This window comes from Macaca nemestrina, chromosome 3 (genome assembly GCF_043159975.1).
Source record: "Macaca nemestrina isolate mMacNem1 chromosome 3, mMacNem.hap1, whole genome shotgun sequence".
Taxonomy (NCBI): domain Eukaryota; kingdom Metazoa; phylum Chordata; class Mammalia; order Primates; family Cercopithecidae; genus Macaca; species Macaca nemestrina.
Genome location: NC_092127.1, coordinates 139,843,979 through 139,852,607, shown reverse-complemented (window position 1 = coordinate 139,852,607; position 8,629 = coordinate 139,843,979). Strand labels below are relative to the sequence as shown.

General features: G+C 43.1%; 1 pseudogene; it reads left to right on the top strand.

The window, feature by feature from the left end:
* The first annotated feature begins 203 nt into the window (after positions 1-203).
* LOC105477247 (ubiquitin domain-containing protein UBFD1-like) lies at positions 204-1,242 on the top strand (annotated as a pseudogene).
* The last annotated feature ends 7,387 nt before the right edge of the window (positions 1,243-8,629 follow it).

The following is an 8,629-nucleotide window of genomic DNA, read 5'->3' as shown; positions in this document are numbered from 1 at the left end:
AGGCAGGAGGATCACTTGAACCCAGGAGTTCGAGGCTGTAGTGAGCTATGATTACGCCACTGTACTCAGGCCTGGGTGACAGAGGGAGGCCCTGTCTCCAAAAAAAAAAAAAAAAGTTCAATGTTTTAAACTCTTGAGCCAAAGAGAACATAGGTACCACTGGAAAACATACAAAATGGGAGAAAATCTGGTACACAACCATCATGGCAGCGGCCGGGGGCCCGGATGGCATGGAGGAACCTGGCATGGACACGGAGGCTAAGACCTTGGCCACCGAGGCGCCGGCACCGCCCCTCAACTGCTTGGAGGCAGAAGCCACGGGGGTGGGAGCGGGGGCCGAGGACGCCGGCACCTGGTGAGGCAGCCTGCAGCGAGGCAGCCTGCAGGCTGCAGCCGGCCCCAGCCTAGGTCCCTGGTGACCCCGTGTCCCAGGCCTCGGTCAGCAACCGCAAAGACGCGGGCAGCGGCGCAGACATGGAGCTGGTGAACCTAAAGATCATCTGGAACAAGACCAAGCACGACGTGAAGTTCCCCCTGGACAGCACAGGCTCCGAACTGAAACAGAAGATCCCCTGATTACAGGTCTCCCGCCTGCCATACAGAAAGTCATGTGTAATGGACTCGTCCCTGAGGATAAGATATTGAGAGAAATAAAAGTGACTAGTGGGGCCAAGATCATGGTGGTTGGCTCCACCGTCAATGATGTTTTAGCAGTAAACACACCCAAAGATGCTGCGCAGCCGGATGCAAAGGCCGAAGACAAGAAGGAGCCTCTCTGCAGGCAGAAACAACACAGGAAAGTGTTGGATAAAGGAAAACCCGAAGATGTGATGCCATCTGTTAAGGGGGCCCAGGAGCGCCTACCAAAGCTACCCCTATCCGGCATGTACAATAAGTCTGGAGGAAAAGTGAGATTCGCCTTTAAGCTAGAACAAGACCAGCTGTGGGTTGGCACTGAAGAGTGGACTGAGAAATTGCCCATGGTCCATAAAAAATGTGGTCAGTGAACCTATGGAAGGACATGAAGACCACCGCATGATGGCGCTTCAGTTGGGCCCCACGGAAGCGTCTTACTACTGACTACTGGGTGTACTGGGTTCCAACTCAGTATGGGGATGCAATCAAATACACTGTGCTGGGGAAACGGCAGTATTTTTGAAAGCACTTTCACCTCTGGCCCAGGAGACTGACCCAAAGTGAACGACCTTGCGGGGAGAGGCCTGCAGCATCCCTGGATTTCAGAGTTCTAGAACTTTGTTCACAAAAAATCTATACTCAATCTAAGGCGATGTGGTGACTGAAGCCAGAGGTGATGTACTTTCACCATTAGCTTAATTTTAACTTAAAATGAGCGGTTCCCTTTCTTGCAGTCAGCTTCATGCCATTTTTAAAGTCAATACGATGGAAATCAATAAATCTGAATTCCAAAAAAGAAAAATACATGATGGGAGAAAATCTAACTGGAGGGAAAATGAGAGGAAGGATGAAGTGATACTGGGTTTGAAGAGACAACTGGAAATCCACATAAAATATGTAGCATCTGGTCGAAGAGATAAAGGACTGGAGTTTAATTAAATGATTAGGACAGCAAGTACATGTTTGAAAAATTATCTGAATAAAAGTAATAAAGTGGTTAAAAAAACAAAACTGATAAGCCTTCATTTAAAAAAAAAATTTATCATGAGGGCAAACCAAGGTTCGAGACTTCCGCAGCATCCAGAGTTAAGGGATGCAAGAGCGGAGAAGAGCTAATGAGGGAAAGATGTCCTTAGAGGTCAGAGGAAATCAGGGTTGTGCCCTGCCATGAACGAGCTGTGTCCTGTGCTCTGAGAGATCAAGACGAGAGAGCAGGGGATTATGTAGACTACTTTTTTTGAGACAGAGTCTCCCTCTGTCACCCAGGCTGGAGTGCAGTGGTGCAATCTCAGCTCATTGCAACCTCCACCTCCAGGGTTCAAGCGATTCTCCTGCCTCGGCTTCCCCAATAGTTGGGATTACAGGCGCCCACCATCATGCCCAGCTAATTTTTGTATTTTTTAGTAGAGATTGGATTTCACCATGTTGGCCAGGCTGGTCTCGAACTCCTGACCTCAAGTAATTTGCCTGCCTCCACCTTCCAAAGTGCTGGGATTACAGGTGCGAGTCACCACGCCTGGCCCTACGTAGAGACTACTTTTAGTGAACTGATGTTGTACAGCCATTTGAGGAAGGCCTCAACCTTCTATGTAAAAATAAAGAATGAGACAAGGTCATTTGCTGACAGTGAATGGAAGATGATGGAGTTGAATGCTGTCTTGGTGGTGAACCTGACAGAAAAGATATGGAACACTTGAATTTGAACAAATTTTATATAGAATTGTGAGCAAGGAGGAGGAAGAATATAAGAGATAATTAATTACCCCAGAACAAGTAATAGTAGGTAACTGGTACCATCCCTAAGCCCGAAGAAGCAAGAGGAGGAAGCAGTCACTGGGACCCAGGGAAAGCTTTGAAGAAGACGGGATCTGTGGCCTTCAGATAGAGGCACACAGCCAATTTGCAGGAAGCTGACAGGGAGGGAGCTACAGGAATAAATAATCTGACCTCACTCTCCTCTCACCCTCAGGATTTCAGCTAAAGCCAGTAGCTGAACCCATCTGGAAGCTAGAGAGCAACGGAGCCAGGTTGTAGCAATCTGTACGATCAGATACCTAGGGCACAGAGCAGAGTAGACAGTGATGGGGAATTAATCCAGCACAAATGCTTAAGAAGAGTAAGAAAGGTTTGGCAATGCCACTCTGAGAAAAGGGGTGGGGAGCCAAGAGATGAAAAAGAATGCTGAGTTTTATTAGGTCTGGCTGATGCTAGTCAGTACTTTAAAAATAAAGATACTCTGCCTGGGCCTGTTGGCTCACACCTGTAATCCCAGCACTTTGGGGAGGCCAAGGCAAGAGGTTTGCTTGAACCCAGGAGTTTGAGAATAGCCTTGACAACATAGTGAGACCTACAGAAAATTTAAAAATTAAATTTTGGCCGGGCGCAGTGGCTCATGCCTGTAATTCCAGCACTTTGGGAGGCCGAGGCGGGTGGATCACAAGGTCAGGAGATCAAGACCATCCTGGCTAGCATGGTGAAACCCCATCTCTACTAAAAACACACATACAAAAAAAAGCCAGGCATGGTGGCGGGCGCCTGTAGTCCCAGCTACTAGAGAGGCTGAGGCAGGAGAATCGCGTGAACCTGGGAGGTGGGGCTTGTAATGAGCTGAGATCACACCACTGCACTCCAGTCTGGGCAACAGAGCGAGACTCTGTCTCCAAAAAAAAAAAAAAAATTAAATTTTACAAAATTAAATATTTAAAAATTACAAAAAATTTTAAAAACAAATTTTTTCAATATAAATTTGAGAAAGTTACAAAAAAAATTAAAAATTAGCTGGGCATAGTAGTACATGCTTGTAGTCCCAGCTACATGGGAGGCAGAGGTGGGAGGATCACCTGAGCCTGGGAGGTCGAGGCTTCCGTGGAGCTGCACTCCAGCATGTGACAGAGTGAGCCTATCTCAAAATAAATAAATAGGTACATACATACATATATATATATATGCGCGCACACACACACACACACACACACATATATATATATATATATATATTTTTTTTTTTTTCCCTTGATGGAGTCTTGCTCTGTCTCCCAGGCTGGAGTGCAATGGCATGATCTTGGGTCACTGCAACCTCTGCCTCCCAGGTTCAAGCAATTCTCTTGCCTGAGCCTCTCAAGTAGCTGGCATTACAGGTGCCCACCACCAGGCCTAGCTAATTTTTGTATTTTTAGTAGAGATGGGGTTTCACCATGTTGGCCAGGCTAGTCTCAAATTCCTGACCTTGTGATCCTCCTGCCTCGGCCTCCCAAAGTGCTGGGACTACAGGTGTGAGCCACTGTGCCCAGCCTTTTTTTTTTTTTTTTTTTTTTTTGAGGCGAAGTCTCACTCTGTTGCCTAGGCTGGAGTGCAGTGGTACAATCTTGGCTCACTGTAACCTCCAGCGTCCCAGGTTCAAGCAATTCTCCTGCCTCAGCCTCTACAGTAGCTGGGACTACAGGCCATCATACTCAACTAATTTTTGTATTTTTAGTAGAGATGGTGTTTCACCATGTTGGCCAGGCTGGTCTCAAATGCCTGACCTCCGGTGATCCACCCACCTCAGCCTCCCAAAGTGCTGGGATTACAGGCATGAGCCACCGTGCCCGGCCTAAAGGCATTTATTTCTATTTGATTACAAGAATGATATATGGTTGCTATAGAAAATTCCAGAAGTATTATAACCAAAGAAGAAAATTTATTTGCTTTTTAAAAGCAGCTTTATTTAAATTAATACAGGAACAAAAAACCAAATACTGCATGTTCTCAGAAGTGGAAGGTAAACATTGAGCACATATGGACATAAATGTGGAACCAATAGGTACTGTGGACTACCAGAGGGTGGAGGAAGCAAGAGTGGGTTTAAAACTACCTATTTCATTAAAAAGTCAGGAAACAACAGGTGCTGGAGAGGATGTGGAGAAATAGGAACACTCTCACACTGTTGGTGGGAGTGTAAACTAGTTCAACCATTGTGGAAGACAGTGTAGCGATTCCTCAAGGATCTAGAACTAGAAATACCATTTGACCTAATGATCCCATTACTGGGTATATACCCAAAGGATTATAAATCGTGCTGCTATAAAGACACATGCACACGTATGTTTATTGTGGCACTATTCACAATAGCAAAGCCTTGGAACTAACCCAAATGTCCATCAATGACAGACTGGATGAAGAAAATGTGGCACATATACACCATGGAATACTATGCAGCCATAAAAAAGGATGAGTTCATGTCCTTTGTAGGGACATGGATGCAGCTGGAAACCATCATTCTCAGCAAACTATCACAAGAACAGAAAACCAAATGCCGCATGTTCTCACTCATAGGTGGGAATTGAACAATGAGAACATCTGGACACAGGAAGGGGAACATCACACACCGGGGCCTGTTGTGGAGTGGGGGGAGGGGGGAGGGATAGCATTAGGAGATATACCTAATGTAAATGACGAGTTAATGGGTGCAGCACACCAACACGGCACATGTACACATATATAACAAACCTGCACGTTGTGCACATGTACTCAAGAACTTAAAGTATAATAAAAAATAAATAAATAAATAAATAATAAATCAATAAATAAAACTACCTATTAGAGGCCAGGCACGGTGGCTCACCCTTGTAACCCCAGCACTTTGGGAGGCTGAGGTGGGTGGATTTCTTGAGCCTAGGAGTTCGAGACCAGCCTGGCCAACATGGTGAAACCCCATCTCTAATAAAAATTTTAAAATTAGCCAGGCGTGGTGGCGTGTGCCTGTAAACCCAGCTATTTGGGAGGCTGAGGTACAAGAATCACTTGAACCTGGGAAGCAGAGATTGCAGTGAGCCAAGATTGTGCCACTGCACTCCGGCCTGGGTGATAGAACAAGACTCCGTCTCAAAAAAAGAAAAAAAATTTTTTAAAAACTACCTATTGGATACTATGCTCACTACCAGGGTGACTGGAGTCACACTCCAAACCTCAGCATCATGCAATGTTTCCATGTGACAAATCTGTACATGGAACCCCTGTATCAAAATAAAAGTTGAAATAGAAAAATAAAATGGCATCTTTATTGAGATACAATTCACATATAATTCACCTATTTAAAGTGTGTAATCCAGTGGTTTTTAGTATGTCACTGAGTTGGATGACCATCACCACAATCCATTTTAGAGCATTTTCATCACCCAAGAAAGAAACTCCATAACTATTAGCAGTTATTTTCAATTCCTCTCCTTCCCAACCCTTGGTCCAGACAATCACTTATCTATGATTTGTCGCTATATATTTTACTATTCTGTCTCTGTTTATTCGCATATTCTAGACTTTTTTTTTTTTTTTAGGCAAGGTCTTACTCTGGAATGCATCAGTGCAATCTCCACTCACTACAACCTCCACCTCCCAGGTTCAAGTGATCCTCCCACCTCAGCCTCCTGAGTAGTTGGGAGTACAGGCATGCGCCACCACGCCTGGCTAATTTTTGTATTTTTTATAGAGATGGGGTTCTGCCATGTTGGCCAGGCTGGTCTCAAACTCCTGGACTCAAGCAATCAGCATGCCTCCCAAAGTGCTGGGATTATAGGTGTGAGCCACCATGCCTGGTCTCAACTTTCTAACTGTAATTATACAACCTTTCCCCATCCACTCCCTCCTCCTAACCGCTCAAGCCTCTGGTAACCATTAGGTTTTTTAGATTCCACATATGAGTGAGATTATGCAGTATTAATCTTTCTGTGCCTGACTTATTTCACTTAACATGTTTTCTAGGCTCATCCATGCTGTCACAAATGACAGGACTTTGCTCTTCTATATGACTAAATAATATTCCACTGTGTACATATACCACATTTTCTTTATCCATTCATCATTGATGGACAACTAGGTTGATTCTATGTCTTGGCTATTGTGAATAATGCTGAAATAAACATGGGGATGCAGATTCTCTTCTATACATAATGATTTCCTTTCCTTTGAGTAGATTCCCAATAGCGGGGTTGCTGGATCACAGTGTAGTTCTACTTGTACTTTTTTGAAGAACCTCCACACTGTATTCCATAGCGGTTGTCCTGGTTTACATTCCCACTAACAGTGCGTAAGTGTTCTCTTTTCTCTATATTCTGGCCAACTTTTTTTTTAGTTCAGGGGTACATGGTACATGTGCAGACATGTGCAGGTTTGTGACACGGGTATATTGCATGATGCTGAGGTTTGGGTGCCTAATGATCTTGTCACCTAAGTAGTGAACATAATACCTGACAAGTAGTTTTTCAGCTCTTCTCCCCTTCCCTTCCTCCCCACTTTTGGAATCCCCAGTGTTTACTGTTCCCATCTTTGTGTCTGTGTGTACTCAGTGTTTAGCTCCCATTTATAAGTGAGAACATGCAGTATTTAGTTTTCTGTTCCTGCATTAATTCACTTAGGATAATGGTCTCCAGCTGCATCCATGCTGCTGCAAAGGACATGATTTTATTCTTTTGTATGGTTTTGCCAACACTTTTGTCTTTTTGATAATAGTCATGCTAACAAGTGTCAGGTGATATCCCATTGTGGTTTTGATTTGCATTTCCCTGATGATTACTGGTGCTGAGCATTTTTCATATACCTATTGGCAACTTATATGTCTTCTATGTCTTTTGCCCATTTTTTAATAGGGTTACTTGCTTTTCTTTGGCTATTGAATTGTTTGAGTTTCTTGTGTATATATTTTGGATATTAATCCCTTATCAGATATACAGTTTGCAAATATTTTCATCCATTCTGTAAGTTATCTCTTCACTCTGCTGTTTCATTTGCTGTACAGAAGCTTTTTGTTCCATGTAATTCTATCCATCTATTTTCACTCTTGTTGCCTTTGCTTTTGTGGTAATATCCAAAACATTCTTGCACAGACCAAAGTCATGGAGTTTCCTCTTATGTTTTCTTCTAGTAGTTTCATTGTTTCAGATCTTACGTTTAAGTTATTAATACACTTTGAGTGATTTTTGTATATGATAGAAGGGTCTAATTTCATTTTTCTGCATGTGGATATCCAGTTTTCCCAACAAAATTTTTTTAAGAGATTGTCCTTTCCATTGGGTGCCCTTGGTGTCTTTGTCAAAAATCAGTTGGCTATAAATGTATGGATTTACTTCTGAGGTCTCTATTTTGTTTCATTGTTCTATACATCTGTTTTCATGCTGTTTTGGTTACTGTAACTTTGTGGCTTATTTTGAAATCATGAATTCTGATGCCTCCAGCTTTACTCTTTTTGCTCAAATTGCTTTGGCTATTTGGTGCCTTTTGTGGTTCTATACAAATTTTAGGATTGTATTTTCTATTTCTATGAAGAAAGTCATTGGTATTTTGATAGGGATTGCATTGAATCTATAGTTCATTTTGGGTAGTATGGACATTTTAACAATCTTAATTTTTGCAATCTATGAACACAGGGTATCATTCCATTTATTTGTGTCTTCTTCAATTTCTTCCATCAGTGCTATATAGTTTTTAGTGTAGGGATCTTTCAGGTTTTTGGTTAAATTTATTCCTAAGTATTTCAATTTTTTGTAGCTATTGTGTATGGGATTGTTTTCTTAACTTGTTTTTCAGACAGTGTGCTATTGGTGTATAGAAATGCTACCAACTTTTCTTTTTTTTTTTTGAGATGGAGTCTTGCTCTGTCACCCAGGCTGGAGTGCAGTGGCCAGATCTCAGCTCACTGCAAGCTCCGCCTCCTGGGTTCACACCATTCTCCTGCCTCAGCCTCCCGAGTAGCTGGGACTACAGGCGCCCACCACCACGCCCAGCTAATTTTTTGTATTTTTAGTAGAGACGGGGTTTCACCATGTTAGCCAGGATGGTCTCCATCTCCTGACCTTGTGATCCGCCCGTCTCGGCCTCCCAAAGTGCTGGGATTACAGGCTTGAGCCACCGCGCCCGGCCTACTACCAACTTTTCTATGATGATTTTTTATCCTGCAATTTTACTGAATTTGTTTATTAGAGCTAACAGTTTTTGTTTTTTTTTTTTTGGGTGGAGTTTTTAG